The sequence below is a fragment of the Ursus arctos genome, unplaced genomic scaffold (genome assembly GCF_023065955.2).
Source record: "Ursus arctos isolate Adak ecotype North America unplaced genomic scaffold, UrsArc2.0 scaffold_22, whole genome shotgun sequence".
Classification (NCBI taxonomy): Eukaryota; Metazoa; Chordata; class Mammalia; order Carnivora; family Ursidae; genus Ursus; species Ursus arctos.
In genome coordinates this window covers 43,588,025-43,607,232 of record NW_026622897.1, presented here as the reverse complement: position 1 = coordinate 43,607,232, position 19,208 = coordinate 43,588,025, and the positions used below count along the sequence as shown (strand labels likewise).

Below are 19,208 nucleotides of genomic sequence, written 5' to 3'. Positions count from 1 at the left end.
AGCTGGCTCTTACAGGCGGGGATTTGAGGAAGGGGGTTTGCCGGATGCCAAAACGCTGCTCGCGTCTCAGAACTCAGAACACTACAAAGCATCAGTCAACACCAACACCTCCCTCATTTAACAGAGACCCGGAGAGGGAAAGAAAGTTGCCCGAGATAACATCTCGAGTGGGCAGAGAAATAGAGACTAGAACCCTACTGCTGTGAGTCGCAGCCGGGCCGGGAGAGCGTCTCGCCGTCTCCCGCGTCCTCGAGTCCGCAGACCCAACGCGGTGGTGCAAACCCCGAAACCCTCGGCGCGGCGCGTTACCTTCCTCCGGACGGGGCTCGGCGAGGCTCCTGTCCCCAGAAAGCGCGCCAGCGGCTATGCCCCGCACCGGTCCAGGTGTTGCCCCGCCGCTGTCAGCGCCGGGCTGCGGGTGCAGGCTCCCCCCTGCGGGCGACGGGCGGGCGCGCAGGGGCGTCTCCCGGGCACGCGCGGGCCAATGGCGTGGCGCCCGGGCCTCGCCCCGCCCCGCCCCCGGCGCGGGGCGCTCGGGCCGGATCCCCTGCCCTTCTTCAGCTTCCCTGCGCCCCTCCTGTTTCTTCTCTCCCCTTGGCCCTCCCCGCCTGGGCCTCCTCAAGTGCACCTTGCCCTCAAACAACTTTTTTTACTGCGCAGATAAAGAGTGCAGCAGTTATTTTTTGACCACTGTGCGTTAGGAGTCCCCGAAGCCCAAAAAGGTGGCGTGCTCTCCGTTCAGAGAGCGAGGTCAGCCGTCCCTCCCGGGAAGCGGGTGAGATCAAGATGCTTTAACTGCTCTGAACGTATAAAGTAGATAAAAATACTTAACAAGTTGTTAAGAAAATTAAATGAAGTAGTGCTTTAAAAGTATCCAATAATACCTGGGTAAGTTGTGAGCCTGATGTGCGCCGCCTGAGCCACCCCATGGGTGTGCAATGAAGACGGGGTTACGCTGCTGGAAGGTGCTGGAAGGTACTGTATCAGAGCCACTTTAAAAATGTCACCAATGATGGGGCCAGCCCAAGCAAACTTCTGGAAGAGGTAAACCTGAAGGCCCTCTCCTTTCTCCTCATCTCCCCTATTTGTGTTGTCCATCCAACTGAGGGTGGCCCAGGTCTGCCTTCGGTTCTTCCAAAAAATCTTCCTTTTCTCAAACAATGCAGATCCGCAAGGACTTCATTCAGGGGTGCTGGGCTGCTCACCTGGCCCGGGAATCCTTGCTCTGGGTTATGTGTGAATTCTGGCTTTCACCCGAGCTTTGAGAGTCTCCTCTGTCCCTGTGCTGGGTGGGCACTGGGGATGCAAAAGAGGAATAACCACTCATCTTGCCTTTGAAGAGACATATTTGCAAATAATTTCAATTTCGTGTAATAACAGCTAGAATGGGTGTGCAAAGTGTCGTAGAGTCACAAACACTGGGAGAGGAGGGCAATACAGATTTTAATACAGATGTGACCAAAATAAGTCTTGAAGGAAGGCTGCAAGTTAGATCAGATGGAAGGGCTGCAGAGAAGCAGGCAGGCAGAGATGAAGGTAAAGTGGCAGATGCAGAAGAGAGGCCATACCTGCCTTGCTGAGGGAAGCAGACTGTGTCCTGTTGGTGGGGGCTGCTGGTGAATGACTTTAAGCAGGGGAGTGGTCTGACCTCATTTGTCTGCTATCTCGTTTTCAGTGTTATTTGTGTGTGCCTTGGTAATCCCCTTCCCGCCCCTCTCCAACGGGAAAGGCAGGCACTGGACCTTGCTCGCCTTTGGGGGCCCTGCATTCTTGCTACAAGGCTTTGAAGGAACTCAATTCTCCCTATTCCAAGTGTCACTCCTCCCAGAAGAGAAATAGCAATGCCTGCTAGGGAGGGTGTGAAGTCTCACTTCAGGCTCTGGGCAAGAGTGGTGGGGGAGAAATTGAGGAAGAGTCTTGCTGGGGCCCTCATCCCAAGAAGTCAGAAAGCTCAGAGGTTAAAAGCTAGAGCCCTGATGTTAAATGGCCAACGTTCAAATACTGCCCCCGCTCCACTTCCTAACAGGACCTTCAGCCAGTTACTTAACCTCTCTGTGCCTCATTTGGCTCATTTGTAAAAGAGATGATGATAATGCTCCTCTCAAGGCTACTGTGCAGGTTAAAATGAGAAAGTGCATGTGTATAGCCGAGTGCCTTGCACAAAGGAAGTACTGAATAAATCTTAGTTAACATGATCATATCAAGTCAGCAGAAAGAAGCTTGTTCCTCTTAACCTATTGTAGTAGATTGTCATTCTTCAAAATAGTTTGCATGTAAATGACATGCTAATTTCACAAAAAATTCTCTGTTGATACTGGAGGGAAAAGCAAGGCGATAGGGATAATGCAGTGCAGGGTTTAGTGTACAGAGTGGTGTTTGTCCCAACTCTATCAGTGGACTCCACCGCTGAGCTAGCTAGCTGGTTGATTTAGGACAAGTCACTTGACCTGTTTAGGCCTCTGTTCCTCTCTAAAACAACATGGTTTTGAACTGCACAGGTTCACTAATACATAGATTTTTTAAAAATAAATACAGTACTGTATATGTATTTTCTCTTCCTTACAATTTTCTCAATAACATTTTCTTTTCTCTAGCTTACTTTACTGTAAGAATACAGTATATAATGCATGTACAAAATGTGTGTTAAATGTTTATGTTGTTGGTAAGGCTCTCAATCAATACAGACTACTAATAGTAGTAGTGGGGGAATCAAAAGTTATAGGTGGATTTTTGACTATGCAGGGAGGGGTGGGAGGATAGGCGCCTTAATCCCTGAGTTGTTCAAGGGTCAGCTGTAGTCATATTTCCTGCCCCATGTAAGGGAGATGCTGCCATTTACATAGCACATTGCCTGGCCCTAAGTAAGATCTCAATAAATGTTAGCTAATGATATGATAATGGTTAGAAGAGTGGTCTTAGGGAAAGGGAAAGGGAAAATAATCTAATAGTAATATACTAGAAAGGGAAAATGTAATCCCAGAAAAAAACAGAACCTAAACGGAAAGATTGATGCTGGATCTGTGAAAACTGGGACAGGAGTAGAAGTGAGCTTAGAAACCTGCAGGTAGATAGAACACTGGCCTGGAAGAGTTTTCTAGCTGGACATAGGGTGTTTAAATCTGGAACCCCTGCCTGGTCAATTTTTACAACTCTGTGGAGCTGAAATAAAAGGGAGTGCTGTTTGCCAGGGTGTGTGTGACTGCTCTCCGAGCGGTCCTCCTGGACTGGACGGTGGAATGCCACCAGGCCGGTGCTTTCAAATGAGACTCTGGGACTTCACCCCTAAAACCACCCAGTTGTGATTTTGTAGAGTCACAGGCACATCACCCACGTTGTTTTGTTTTATCAGCCAGTTAGTAGATGAGTATATATCTGTCATACTAGGTATGGCTCCTTCAGGCTTGAAATATCTCCCCTCTATTTCAGAACCAACGAATCCTTCTCAGGCATCAGGACCTAGGACAAATGTCATGAAGTTCTGCCTTCCTAGGTTGAATGAATTAATCCTCCGACACTTTGGAAATCCCACAGTGTAGTCTTCAAAGCTTTTCTTGGCATTGATTTCATTTTCCTTCTAGTCGTCGCAGAATATGCCACTCCCAATCAGGATAAAATCTGATAAATCTCACCCAATTCAGGGATACCCCTTGTCTCTTCATATTTTTCCTCACTACCTCCATCCTTCCCCTGACACCATCTCTACCGCAAATGCCTTGCACACTATAGGCACCAATAAATGCTTGTTCAATCGCATTGCAGGCCGGTCTCCCATAGAGGATACGTTATAGAGAGCAGCACTGTTGCCACCATGGAAAAGTGAAAAAACAGAAACAACTTCCTGTGGAGACATGACTTTATCTTTAAGCTATGTGGATTTAGAACTTCTTACCCACCAAAAATTGAAGATACTGCTGAAATGCTGTACAATTCCATCTAGTGTGGCAATGTGGTTAGATGACGTGGAGCAGTGGGTATCAAATGTACAGCATTGACAACACAATTCAGTCATGGTACTGGGTCACCAAAGCAGGAACTTGGTTTTCTAAATAATTTGCAAATACTGAATATCTTTTTAACTTTTGGAAGTACAAAACTTTGGCCTTGAATCAAATTGTGTTAGCAATCTCTCCACAGTCTTTAATAATGCCCTGCATATCTACAGGGCTTCATATTTTTCAAAGCCCTTTCACTTTAATTATCTTGTTCGATCTTCCCATCAACTCTATGATGTAGGAAGGGCTGCTCTTAGTAGGATCTGCATTTTACAGATGAAGATAGCAGGGGCTTAAGAGGACCAGGCACTAAGCCCAGGCCAAATGGCAAGCTACTGACAAAGTCAAGGCTCTACTATACTAGAGAGATTTCTGGTATTTATGAAAATTTTGGCATCATTATTTACGACCTTTATGAGCAGTAATCTTATACAGACATGTTTTCATTTATATTCATGTACATACAATTTTCATACAGAGTTCTTTTTACAAAGTGAAGAAGAACCTTTGTAGTGACCATTTCCCTCAGATATGTATGTGTAATAATTGTGATTTATTTCTTCAGTGCATTTCATCTCCGCATATCAACATGCATTCCAACATTAATTATTCTTTTTAAAAACCTCTAGGTTTATGTCAGTGTTTTTAAACAAATTTTCTTATTTTAATGTTGAAAGAACAAAGGTTACTTCAAAAAACAGAAGACCACCATTTAGATGAGATTCCTACAATAGCCAAATACAAAGAGACAGAAAGTAGAATAGTGTTTACCAGGGGCTGTGGGAAGGGGGTGATAGGGCTAGTGGGGAGTTACTGGGTACAGAGTTTCATTGTTGGATGTTAGAAAGGTCCTGGAGATGGATGATGGTGATGGTTGGAGAACAATGTGAATGTACTTAATGACACAAAACTGCACATGTAAAAATGGTTAAAGTGGTAAATTTTATGTTATGAATATTTCATCACAATAAAAGAGTAGAAGACCATGTGGTTTTATTAATATGAGATTCCCCCAGTAGAAGAAGGCTAGTTACAATGTAACTCATGACCTTTTTTGTTTTACTTTGTCTTCTTGAAATTTACCATACCTAAGAGCCCCTTTACACTTGCTGTGGCAGAAAAGATAGTGATCTGTAGGGAGTCCTACCAACTTTTTTTTTTTTAAATCCAAAATGGGGTTGAGGTTTGTGTGATAAAGTGAGATCCTAGTGGATTATCAGACCTCTGTTAATCAAGTGCCTCCTACCTGCTCGTATTGAGCAAACGCTTTTTCCTATTATTTCATGTAACCGTGGGAGTAGCTCTAAACGGTAACAGATGGGAAACCAAGTTATACAAAGACTAGGTTACTTACTCAGGGCTACACAGCCAAACATCTTCCCAAAAGGCTGTCAAAACTCTGAAGCTGACCTCCCAGGGCGTAGTAGACTCTCCCTTCGAGTTACAGTGGTCTGGGTTAGGCAGGGAAATTTCCTCAAGTATTCCTTAAAACACTTCTACTTCCTCTGGGCTATAATTACTGTTACCTTCTCTTCACAAAATTACTGTGTCCTATGCGCTGTCCAAAATGGTAGCCACTAGCCACATGTGGCTATTGAGCACTAGAAGTGTGGCTAGTCTGGATTGAGATGTACTATGAGTGTAAAACACCCACTTAAAAAAAGAAAGAAAGAAAAGTAAAATATCTCATCAACAATTTTTGTACTGATTACATTTGAAAGATAATATTTTGGACATACTGAATTAAGTACAACATATCAAAATGAATTTCATCTGTTTCTTCTTACTTTTTTTATTGTGGCTACTAGAACATTGTAAATTAAATATGTGGCTCTCATTGTATTTCTACTGGACAAGGCTGCTCAAGGCTGCCTGAGTCACTTTCTCTACCTCAGTTTCCCTTTGGGAGAAGGGGCAAGTAACTTTTGAGTTAGTACATACAGGATAGGAGACACATATTGATAGACCTTGCCTTTGTATTCATCACTCTGCTTTCGAAGCTCAGTAATTAAAAAATGTCATTACTACTGAGTGGCATTTTTATCAGGTTCAGAGGAATCTTGATTAACCATACACTTCAAGAATGGAATGCCTGATAAAAATAAAATATAACCTTGTTCTATCCCTTGTTTGTTCAGTTATTCATTCATGTATTCATTTCATATTACAAATATTTATTGAATGACACATTGTGTACCTGATACACGGCTATGAGAAATTCAGAGATGAACCAGATTAGTGTCTACTGCTGATTCTCTTTCAAAAATATATTAGTTTATTTCCTTGTTTTTCATGCTGAACATCACAGGCAGCCTGATATAATGAAAAAGCCCTTGCCCAGGAGACATAAGACCCATAGTCTAGTCCCGGTTTTATGAGTTATGTGAAATAAGCAGGTCTCTATGTGAAATAAGCAGCACCCACAAAATTAGAAAGGATAAAAATATCCACTTCGCCTATTGCAAAAATAAAATAATGGAGATGATAATCTACAAATTGCTATATCTTACTTATTAGAAGACACTATATCAGAAGTCAGAAGATTTGGTTTCCCTTCTGGACCCTACTAACAAAATAGCTTTAAAGCTGTAGCTTTAACCTCTCACGCCTTGGTGTCCTTATCTCTCAAATGAAGATGTTAGGGGTGCCTGGCTGGCTTAGTCAGAAGAGCATGTGACTCTTGATCTCGGGGTCATGAGTTTGAGCCCCACGATGGGTGTAGAGATTACTAAAAAAGATAAACAAACTTAAAAATCAAATGAAGTTAAGACGTTAGGGTGCATACATTCCAAGATCTCGTCCAGCTGAAGAATTTATGATTTTAAAGTAATCATTCTCTGAAAATCAGCATTTCAATTTACTAGAGTCATAATTATGTCAGTTTTCTAGCCGTAGATCTTAAAAGATTTAAATATATGAGACACTGGAAGCTTCTCTGGAAATCATACTTATTTGTTTGCAGAAGAATCTCTGCATTGGCTTATTTCGCAGGGTGTTTTGCCCTCTGTATTTTAAAAAACCAAACAGAAGAGGAAAAATTGTAAAGAAATAAAAACAGCCATTTGAGAGTTACCGACTGCTGTGTAGCAAACCACTCTGAAACAGTGGTGGAAACAATTTATTATTTCCCATGTTTCCGTGGGTTGGTGGTTCTGCTGCTTCTCACCCACTGACTGGGGTTCCTTACACCGTTGCTCTCAGCTGAGTGCTCAGCTGAGGCTAGAACATCGGAGATGGCCTCTCATTCTCCAGGGCTGTGGTCCACATGCCCTCTCCTCTTCAGTCATCTAAGCCCAGACTCCTTGCATGGCAGCCGAAGCCCAAGCATTGCAAGAGGCAAGCCCCATGTGCAAATATTTGTGTCAAGATGGCTCTTGTTCCTTTGACCAAACCAAGATTTGTGGCCAAGTTCAGAGTCAGTATGGGGGAGCCTAAGGATCTGGAGGTGTGTTTCATGGGGACCACCGGTGTCATAGTCTACCCTCACAACTTCCATTCAACTGAGGTCTAATTCACAGAGCTCTTACCCCCATTTCTCATGCTCCTGCATATACCATTCCATTCTTTTCTTCTGTGCTTTGTGCATTCTTCCCTTTCTGCATATACCACACTCCACTTAAATTATCAGTTTATATTTCGATCTTCCCTCACCCAAATGGGACATTTGTGAATAAGGGAAGAGAAAATGTCCTATTCCTCTCTGAATATCGAGCATCTATCACAGTGTCTCCACAGAGAAGGCATTTAGTTAATAACACTGAACGACACAGACTTGAATTCTTTGGAAATTCGCCCAGGGCTATGGGTGGAGCATCTCATTCAGATTGCACCAGGGCAAGGATTCCCAACGGAGACCCTCTATTTTCACTAACGTCTGTCTGCAGTGTGTCACTTCCTTCAGTTATAAGTGTTAGCAACAACCACAGGAGTGTTATCAGTAGGCGTGTGAGCTACCACCAGTGGAAACCACACGTGTTTCATATCACAATACAGATGACTTGTAGATACTGTAAATATTACAATTACAAAACAATTTCAAAATAATTTGAACAATCCGTTTTAATATGATTGCTTTTCTTTGTAGTCTTAGGTATTTTATTTTATTCCATTTAGAAAAATTCTTCTGAGGAGTACATGGGCTTTACCACACCACCCAGGCCGTCTGTCGCAAGGAAAAGGAATAAGCACCTGACTTGGGAGACATTTAATACTCTTGGGAAGACCCTCCCTCCCCATCTCACTAGAACCACATCAACGTTACCTTGTTTGAAAAGCAAATTCTCAGGCTCTACTGCAGACCTTCTGAATCAGGAAGTCCAGGGGTGGGGCCCAGCAATCTGTGTTTCTACAAGCCTTGTAGGTGATTCTGAGGCAGAAGAGAATTTGAGAATCATTGAGCCAGGATAAACAGGAGTGAAATGAAACTGAGCTATGCAAAGCTGCCTGAAGACCATTTAATCAATCAATGAGTATAGATAAATACTAATGGATATCTCCTATTTCCTCAGCACTGGGGAAAGTACCATAGGGAAATGCTCTATATCTTAATTTCAGTGATTATAATGTAGATATATATACATATATAAAAAGACTTTAGTCTGTACACTTGAGATTAGTGCGCTTTACTATATGTATGTTACATGTCAATTTTAAAAATAACTATACATAAGCATGCAATACATAATCCCTGCCTTCGAGGAACTTCCATTCATGTTAGGAGTCCATTCATTCAGTCATTTATTTAGGACCAGACAGTGTGCTGGATGGTTAGGGCTGCAACAGTGAATGAGCCAGGTGTGAACTCTGTCCTCATGAAGTACACATTCTAGTCAGAAAATACACAGGCAACTATGAAACAGTGGTAATGTCCATCATAATTACGAATAATATGTAGCCCTAAATAATTACAGCATTTCACTGAGCCTAAGACAAACTTTTTCACAGCTTAACCTTTCTGAAATAAGGATGTGTCTTACATTCTATAGTTGCCAGTTTTATTCGAAGGTTTTCCTAATAGTACAGAAAATAACGGTGCCTCTTCAGGTGATGGCGTCTTAGAGTTTGTGAAATTTGACATATTTTGAACTCTTAAGCATCATAGGATTTCAGGGATATGGAGATCTGTAAGCATTCCAAGAGTCAAACAGGGCTTCCCGGGTAAGGTGAGACCTGAGACAGGTGGAAGAAAGAGTAGGATTTGTAAGAGAGGAAGAACAAAAGGAGCAAGTGGAGGAGAAGCATCCAAAGGGAAGGAAAAGCTGTAACAGAGAGACAGCCCTGGGGCGGGGGGGACAGAGGGGGCGATGTTAAGAAGCAAGGGAGCTGAGCGACTAATAACCTGAAATCAGATTATAAAAGGCCTAGAAAATTAAGCAAATGGTGCAATTAAAAATAAGGAACAATGAAAGGTTTCTGCACAGAAGAATGAAAGGTTAAGTCCAAAGTTGGTCTGTGGAATGGATTCAGCAACAGGGGAGATAGATTATCTATATATCTACATCTGTATCTATAGATACACATACATACATATGTGTGTATATATATATATATAGGTTTTTTCAATTTTTGGTGATCACTGCTTGAGCTTGAAGGAAGGAGATGCTCTGACTCGGAACTCAGAGACGATGAGCTCCTGGCAGAGCCATGGCAAGTACGAGAACTATATACACAAGAGCATGTGGCAGAGACAAATGAGCCAACGCCCAGCCACTCCCCCAGACCTGGTGGGAGAGCACACCCACTGGCTGTTACTGCTCTCTAGCTGCCAAAACTCAATGATTCCTGCAGCCCCAGAGGCAGCCACACCAGCGCTGAGCTGTGGACCATTGCCCCCTCTCCCCTTGGGCCTCCTAGAGCCCTAGCTGCTCAAAGACTTGTCTTCTTTTTGGAAAAAGCCTCAAAGTCCTCCCGAAGTCCCCACTAAATCCTCACCACATCCAGGTGGAGTAGCTGTTACCAACCCCATTTTACAAGTAAGGAGACTAGGGCCCAGAGGTGAAGCAGTTTGCCCAAGGTCACAGAGTTAGGAAGTAGCAGAGTTGGGATCCGCGCCCTCTTCTGTCTCCTTGCAAGGTCTGCTCTCTGAACCCGTATTCTCTATGAGTCTTGGCCCTAACCAGACCTCCACACAGTGTTTCAGACCCCCAGTTATAGATTCTGGAATTAGCACTAATATAGCTTGGGTGTGGTGTGCACCCATGTGCCCACCAAATTACAGCCTTGTCCTTAACCCTTTGTCAGGAACATGCTTGCCTTTCCGTAAGACCGGAACTTTCCTTAACTCCTTGCTTTACCCTTTAGTTACTCTGCCACACAGAGAGCCTACCCTGAATCCCTGACCCCTTGACCCTCTCCTGCCAGTCTCTTCCTCCCAATCATGGTCCTGATGTGAACTAGATAAATTCTGTAACCTCAACCTGTTGCCTGCCTGGTTTTGAGCATCACCCCAGTCTGCAAATTCCTGCTACTACACCCCAATCCCCAAGATTCGATTTGCCAGTTAGGTCAGTGGGTGTCTAAGGCTCCAACTTAGAAACTAGGCTCAGATTGAAGTAGAGCTGGCCCATAGCTTGGGATGTGGAGGTAAGAAGAAATCTGAGGAGAGAAACTAGGAAGCAAGGCAGGGAGCAGGACCAACAGCCAGACTCAAAAGCCTCAATCCAAAGGAGCCTGGCAGAGAGGGGGAACCAGCCAAGAGGCAAGAAGGCTGTAACTGGAGCCGACAGTAAGGAGCAAGTGGGTGTAGAAGTGAGGATGGAGGTGCAAGCAGCACTGACTTCCCAAGCACCTGAATGCAGGACAGGGCTTCTTATAGGGTCTATGAGTATGGAGAGAATGGGCAGGCTCACCAAGCTGGTTCAGACCTGGCACTGACCTCCCCCTGGCTCCATCTAAGCCCTCGGGCATTACCAGGATTGCTGGGTGCTCTGACCACCATCCAGCCCAACCCCAGCCTCCTTCCTTGCTGCGCCCACATTCATTCCTTTAGTTATTCAATTAACAAACATTTGAGCCACCACTAGGATTTGAGCTCCACGTAGGCAGAAATGTTGTCTATCTTTTTCACCATTTTAAGATCTACAACCCAGAACAATTCTGGCACATAGTAAGCACTAGATATATATTGGTTGAATGAATGAATAACTGATGAATGATCAGAAAATGTTTAGTGTCCTAGAATATCTTCCAAGTTGTGGCAGTAACCTTCAATAGAGTGCCAGGCATATGTTGTCTGCTTGTATTCACCAACAATAAAATACGATTTCATCTGTCAGCATGTAAAGTTTGTAATCAGACATATCCTATACTCATTTAAAGTTTTCTAAGACAAGAAATAGCACATAAACTTAAGAGAAAGTAAAAATACAGCTAAGTCAGGTTTCGGAACACTAACTAATTTATTTTTTCCTTTTATTAAATTTCCAAACTAATCTTTGGTCAATGCTATCAATGCTACTAAGCATTTGTCACTGGTTTCAAAAGAATTTGCAACAAAGAATGCCTGAAGATTGCCAAAAATTACACAGTCACCATTGGAGGTAAAAAATTATGGTGTTTGATCACAAAATTTCTAGACCCAAAAGGAAAATATTGATGCCCAGCTTTGAAATTTTACTTTGGCATACTTCTTAAGGCACTAGATCAAATAGCACTCAAAGGTTCTCAAGATGCACGTAAACTCTACATGCCGACTCCAGGATGCTGTGGTTAGTCCACTAAAGCTCCGACTGCCTTCTGCGTGCTCAGAGTAAACAAAAAACAACTCTGGGACTTGCACAGAAAACATGGCAAACCCTGAGGGGGACTCGAACTTTGAATTAAAGGAAACCGCAAGTTACCACACCGCTGACCATGAACATGTTTACATTTTGTCTGATTGGGGGCGAGGGCAGAAGGAGTTTGGGTGACTTACAGAGCTGCTGCGGGAGGTGTGGTTAAAGTTGCCACATAGTGTCGAGGGAAAGAGGACTGGGGAATATGGGTCAGAGGACCCAGCTACACGCAGTCAGAGGGTCAGAAGGCCTCTGACAAACTTGGGCTTGGATTGGGTAGGAACTGCCATCGGCTGGGTATGGGGCGGAGGGAAGGAACACTTAAACAAGTAACAGATGTCACTTAAAATGATATAGGGCCGACAGAAGATTGCCTAAAGCCTGGTTTATGATCATCAAAAGTGTCAGTCTGAGCACGGGGAATGGTTTACAAAATTCCGTTAAAGATTTTTCACTAAAAGTCATAGTGTCTTGGGGTAGAATGGGTTACACTGAGTAACAAAGAGAGAAAACATTGCATTAGTCAGTGAGAACGGACCTTGACATCATTCAATTTCTAATTCTTGGTAAATTCTGCCACTCTAAGTAAGCAAAAGCAGTTGAAGCGATAGCAGATATTTCCCCTCCCCCTGGACAGGGTAATTAAATGGGAGTAAATGAGCCAATAGGAAATAAGCTCCTAGTTTAAACCTGGCCTGGCTAAGAGGGGTAGGTGGGGAGCAAGTGAGGAGCCCTAGGAGAAGTCAAAGTCATGACCACAGGCCAGAGTTTCTGTGGTCTATGTAACATCCATCCCGTGCAGACAACTCTCCCAGACTCTACCCCACTCTTTCTGCTCGCCCCAGAGCCTCAGCAGAACAGAGACAGGGTTTGGGACAAGTCAAATCCTGAGCTCTACTAGCTGCTACACCTATCCCTAGAAGGAGGCCCGGATCATTAGGAATACCGCCCTGGGCTTAAGAGGTCAGAGAACGAAATTTGCATAAATTTGTGCCACTTCCTCCTTTCTTCACTGTGTCTGTTTTGCAGCTTATTTACTTTCTGAAGCGCTTGATGCCGAGTGTGAAACTTCAAAGCACCACGAGGGTTAGTTATGAAGGAAACGAAACATTCTAGTTCCTAGAAGCTATTTTGCAACTTGGAGCAATGCTTAGTGTTTCCAGGCGACTGGACTGTCTGCAGCTGAATCCCAACTAACAGATGGGCTGGTGAGGAGGGCCTGGGAAATGCTGGATGCGCCATCACTAGTCAAGCTGGTCGGGGCCTGGAGCAGGGCTCAGCCTAAGCCAGAAATGAAAGTGCTAGGCAAGGAAGCAGAGGCAGAAGCCCAACTGTATGGATTTTGGCAACACAAGAAAATTAAGGAAGAGATGCTTGAGATATTCCAGAAAGCAAGAAGCCTCAGAGCCAGAGAAGTAAGCTGGAATCCAGACTGTCATTTCCCAGTAGCGCAACCTTTGACAAGTTTCTTAACTTCTCTTAGACTCAGGTTCCTCAGGTATAAAACAGGAATCATACGGGGACGTGGTAAGAATTAAGCTTTATAAAGTATAGAGACCCCAGATACATAGGCTTTCGTTCTATCTTTGAAAGCAAAGAAAAGATCTTAGCAGCACAGCAAGGACCACAAAGAGAGAGGGTGTTTGATAAACACGTGCTAACAAATGGGGGCAAAAATTGCGTTCCAGACCCCATCTCCAGGTGGGGCTGAGGTTGCTAGCCTACACATTCTCATTCTACTACTCAAAGCGAAGTTCATGAACCACTGACGTGACCTGGGAAGTTCTTTGAAATGTAGGCTCTCTGACCCCACCCCAGACCCAAATATCAGATATCCACTTTGGCCTGATTCCCAGGTGGTTTGTCTGCATGTTAAACTTTAAGAAGCACTACTCAGTCAAGACTGACTGGAGGAATGAGGAAGTCTGAGTCTCCTGGTGGTAGCTTCTCGTGGCTCCAGCTGGGGGGCGGGGGGGGGGGGCGGCCCGTCAGCAAGTATCTAAACGGATTCCTTAAATTGTGACCACCTTCTCTCAGGGTTTGAGCAGAAGGCCAGGCTGCTTTGCTGCAAAGGAGCTGGGAGCCCAATCTGGTCGGCAGGGGTAGTGTACGGATTCCACAGATGGGTGAGCAAAGGTTGACTTTCAGAGCCTCAGCCTGGACTCAAAGGCAAGAGGACAAGGAGGCAAGAAGCCAAGTCCTGGGGACTCAGATAAGTGAGAAGCTGAAAAAGGTTATGTTGGTCTATAGAGCCAAAGTCTAAAGAATAAGTCTGGAAGAAAAAGAAAGCAGACAATTCAACCAGTACTTACGGTGCCACTTACGGGTAAGACGGGGAGTGAGTTCTCGTTTTAGGAGATGTTGGTCCTCCTTCTTGGGCTCACGTTCTTTCACATGTAGGTGAATGTGTCCTTGTGCGGGGTAGTCTGAGGGGACTCAGCATCACAACACACTTGCTCCTTAGGAAGGCAGGTAAGAGGCTTGCTGGAAGGTTCCTCTGACCTGCCAATGGAAAGAGACATCAGTCAAGGTGGGAAAGTGGAAATTTCAGGGACCGTTTTTGGAAAGTTCTGTGAAAAAGTGAACAGGAAGTCCCAGAACCAGGATTGCCCACACCACAATCCTGTGTGTTTTCAGTAAGGAATGGGCCACTCCTCGGGAGACAATACACCCACACCCCTACTAACCTGGATAGCCTTCTCTCAAGGGGAGCAGCACAGAATCCTATTATCCAAGGACGTGAGATCTAGGGGGGACTTGGTAGTTTTCAATCACTTTTTAATCCATGGAACCCTATTTTCTAACACTACTGGATCCCCCACATTTGAAATGGATATGAATGCAGCTGTTCTTACTGACAGAAGCTGGAGCCCAGAGCCATTCCCTTCCACCTCCTACACCCCTAGGCCCTCTGGGCTCCTGGGTGGAACCCCCTCGGTTCCACAGGGCAGTCTGAGAAGCACTGCCGTGCACCAGTCCTACTGTTACACAGGTGAGGAGAGGGAGGCCCATGCTGACAGATCTTCCTCGACCTGGCACTGGCTCCCATCACTCTCCATGTGACTCACTATGGTTTACCCACTGTGGACATTCTTCAGTCCTCAGAACATGCCATGCTCTCTCTTCTGGGCCTTACTTTATACTCTTCTCTCTGCTTGAAACACTCTCTGCTCCTCTTCACGTCTCCTTGTCTTCCCACTCTACCCCTGCCTGCCTGACTCCTCAGTAACCTGCAGATCCCAGCAAAGGCCTGTTTGTTCTACTCACTGTGCCCAGCACAATGCCTGGTCAGTAGTCAGTACTGCACGTCTCTTTGTCCAAGAAGTAAATGAGCACACATGCAGCAGCCTCACTCCACGGCTGCTTCTCCAGCTCAAAGGTGCAGGAATGCTGACAGCCCCTCCACCCAAATATGGGGTGGCTGTGAGCAAATCCTTGTCCAGTCCATGTTGATTCCTTCTCAGGGAGTTTTGATTGGTGTACAACAATGTGAGGCTGAAGATCCAAGTAATGGGAAAAATGTGAAGGAAATGCAAAGTGAGACACACTTAGAAAATGTTGGTAGGTCCATGTAATCGCAGCCTTCCAAGTGGCCATACAGAGTTATTGGCAGGTATCTGTTTCTTATGATGACAGTTTTCAGATATCATCCTGACCTGCCACCCTGAAGGTTTAGGGGAAAAAAAAATAAACGGTCTTAAATCAGACTACCTTCTAACCCCAGGAACCATATTTGACATTACTAGTAGATAATCTTCCAAAAGTTCTGAAAGAAATTTCTCACGACTTCGCTGATGACAAAATACAGGCATAAAACATGCTACCTAGTATATCTCAGGCATTTCTATGATGGATGCATGAATCTCTCCTGGAACACCCACCTGATGATTAAAGAAAAAAAAAAGCCAAATACATATGAGGTAATGATTCACTAAAATTTTTCTGAATGTGCAAGCAGCTACAAATGCTAAGTCAACATATTCCAAATTGGCTTTCCCAATTAGTATGTGGGCAGTAAATTGTTAAGAAAAACTAATTATCTCTTCATTTATTAAAGATTTTATTTATTTATTTGACAGAGAGAGAGAGAGAGAGAGAGCACAAGCAGGTGGAATGGCAGACAGAGGGAGAAGCAAGCTCCCCACTGAGCAGGGAGCCCAATGTGGGGCTTGATCCCAGGACCCTGAGATCATGACCTGAGCCGAAGGCAGATGCTTAACCGACTGAGCCACCCAGGCATCTTTAATGATCTCTTTAGATAGTATTACTCCAAACATTATTTTTACAAGCTTTATAGAATGAGTCAACAGGTTAACTCAAGTCTCTGCTTAAGCATCATTTTATTTAAAATGACACTTCCTGGTAAACAGGTTTTAATTAAAAAGGAAAATTACATTTCCATCCTTCAAAGATAAAGGAGAAACTACAGACTATTTCACTATCTACACTCTCTGTCTCTACATATCTTTGGCACCAGTTACAAAGGAAAATTACCTGGAAGGATAATTTCTCCCACAATAATCCCTTCCAATTAGATAGGACTTAGCAACTTACGAAGTATATTCACATACACGATTTCATTTGCTCCTGTCATCCCTGTATGGCAGATGCAACAAGAATTAGTGTTAACTTCAGGTTAGAAATGAGGATGCGTGGAAGCCATGGGAGCTTTGTGACTGCTCATGGTTACCGTGCTAGTAGGCATTCAGCCAGGCTTTGAATCCAAGGTTTGTGATCACAGGTCTATCTCAGAGCTATCATTAGAACATAAACTGTGGTTAAGTCTGCCTGATGTCTTAGATCATATTGTAGACGGCCCTTGAAGCTCTTCTAGTTGCTGTGGTTCTCAAACTACACTTCTTAGAACCACAAAGGTCCATAGTGATGATTAGAAAGCCACCGTAGGGAAAGTGAGAAGACAGGATCCTGGGCTCTGTTGGGCACCTGGGTGGCTCAGTCAGTTAAGCGTCTGCCTTTGGCTCAGGTCATGAGCCGGGAGTATTGGGATCGAGCCCCACAAAGGACCCCCTGCTCAGGGAGACTCTGCTACTTCCTCTCCTTCTGCCCCTCCTCCAGCTCCTTCTCTCTCTCTCTGTCTCAAATAAATAAATAACATCTTTAAAAAAAAAAAAAGGAGCTCCGTTTTCATGTCTCCTATACTAATGTTTTCAAGAAAAATTTCATTTGAAGAAAGTATTCCTCTGCTTAAAAAAATTTCTGAAACTCCAGTATAACTAGTCCAAACTTCTCATTGTATATATTGGAAAAGACCCACAAAGATGACATAATTTGTCCATTTTCACACCCAACTAAGATCAGACACCAGATGGTTCTCTCCACACTCAGTCCAAGACCCTGTGGGATAAGAGTTAAGTCTCTCAGGACAGTGTTTTGTCTCCAGCTGAAGCTTCCCAAGCTGAGTGTGTGTCAGGATCACCTACGGGGCTTGTCACAGATTTCTGGGTCCCATGTCCAGAGATTCTGATTCAACAGACTTGGAGTGGGGTCTGGGAATTTGCATTCCTAACAGATTTCCTGGTGAGGCTAATGCTGCTGAACCACGTATCTACAGGATACAAAACAACCGAGAAGTCTACTGAATTGGCCAGCTAATTGTGCATTTCCTCAATTTTATTTCACTCTGGAAAAGTGGGAAAGGGACGTTTCTCCTCCAGAATTTATAACCATGCTGCTACACATTCATTAACACCTAGTGTTGCTATTCTATCACATCAAGATCCCAAACCCTCTGTGTAGCAGATGTTATGTCCCAGCGCATTCTCCCTCATCCAACCTCTGCATTCACTGGCACAGTGAACGGTGTGGCAGTTTCCATGCACACAGCAGCTTTCCATCTCAGTGGTTGGCATCTCTTTGGTATCTCTGTCTGAGGACCTCTGTCTGAGGACTTTCTTTAGCCACGTGTGTGTGTGCGTGCATGTGTGTGTGTGTGTGTGTGTGTGTGTGTGTGTGTGTAATTAATGCCCCCATTTTCCAGGACATCCTTCAAACACTGAGGACATGAATCTGCAGATAAACACTCCAGCTTAACCTGTCTCTCAGTGGGATAATTTTGAAGCTTGTTCAAATGACTCCTCAGAGGATCCCTAGTGAATTGTGCCCCAGGTTTACACAGCAGTAACTCACTCATTCATCACCCCTCACTGGCATTTCTCCCTTTCCCATTCACTTCCCCCCACTTCCTCCTTTGTGCTTCCTGAGATCACTTTCTAAATAAGCCACCTGCATCCCACATTCTTGTCTCAGGGTCTGCTTTTGGGGAAACACAAATCAAGACACTGTATCTCATGGTTGTTCACCAAATTCACAGAAGCATCACCTCCTAGCTGACCCACATCTGTTCTTGCTCACCTTTCAGATCTAGGCCCTGAGGTTTTATCCACAGGTCTTCCAATAACACCACTAACACCAAGTTAGGGTGAACTGAATAGGTGTTAATAAGCAAATGATACACTGACTGTTGCTGCCTTAACAGTAGCAGAAACACAGACAGTCCAATGTGTGGATACTCATGATTCATTAACTGGATACTTTAGTCACTCTTCAGAAAGAGGCCCAAGTTTATTGGTCAGATCTGTGAAGGATGCGAGCTTTAAAAAAAAAAAAGTGGCATTATGCATATTTTTCAGGGCATTGATATAAATATAAATATTTTTAAAACAGTTCATTCTGAAATGGAGATAAATTTCCTTTTGTACTGTTAAAGCAAGATTAACCTTCAGCAAATATTTACATTTGAGGAACGGAGTTTCAGCAGTGATGGCATTGACATTCGTCAAACTATAGTGCAAATCTCAATTTAAAAAAAGGACCATGTGAGAAACAATTAAATTGTCCTCAAATTAAAGCCAAACAATAGACAGATCCTTGGTTAAAAAACAGTGAAATGAATCAAACTTCATCCTAAATAATGGATCTATTACATGCATTTCATTCCACTCGTTGTTGATGGCTTAATTTTTTTCCTTATTTAAAAAATGGTCCTCTCGTGGGATAACTGACATATAATGAACTGAACATATTTAAAGTGTACAACTTAATAAATGTTGACATATGTATGCGCCCATGAAACCATCATGCTAACTTATTTTTGAAAACAATATTATTGAGTTTTAAGTCTATATTATTTTGAAATCCAATTTCTGGAATAATCCATTAATTATCATATTGATGCAGTGATTCGTGGTGGGCTAGAAGCCCTTTACGTTACTCCCTATTTGAAATGACTACATAAGTATGCTCAAAATAATTGGTTGGCACAACTCCCTAGAACTTAGGAATAGTTGGCAAATAATAATAAAAGCTACCACTTATTGAGAATCTATCATAGCCAAGGGCCATTTTATAGTTCTTTAGACACAACATTCATAACTCTTAAAACAATCCCATGAGGTAAGTGTTATCAATTATTTTACAAGTGAGC

The 19,208-nt window shown here is 43.7% G+C and overlaps 1 protein-coding gene and 1 long non-coding RNA gene across 35 annotated transcripts in view; both read right to left on the bottom strand.

The window, feature by feature from the left end:
• SYTL2 (synaptotagmin like 2) overlaps positions 1-440 on the bottom strand; it is a 121,454-nt gene extending 121,014 nt beyond the window's left edge. For 19 of the 34 annotated variants that reach the window (XM_057316776.1, XM_057316784.1, XM_057316781.1 and 16 more), the window contains exon 1: positions 310-418. The gene's annotated coding sequence lies outside the window, so the exon portion shown is untranslated. Of the gene's footprint in view, positions 1-309 lie in introns of all 34 variants that reach the window. The other 15 variants (XM_044390854.3, XM_057316789.1, XM_026518251.4 and 12 more) reach the window with 3 other exon arrangements.
• A 7,599-nt stretch (positions 441-8,039) lies between these two features.
• Positions 8,040-16,846, bottom strand: LOC130544554 (uncharacterized). The gene is made up of 2 exons (XR_008960929.1): positions 14,077-16,846; positions 8,040-8,358 (listed from the first exon to the last, which is right to left on the bottom strand). It is a non-coding gene; the product is annotated as an uncharacterized LOC130544554 (long non-coding RNA).
• Between the last annotated feature and the right edge of the window lie 2,362 nt (positions 16,847-19,208).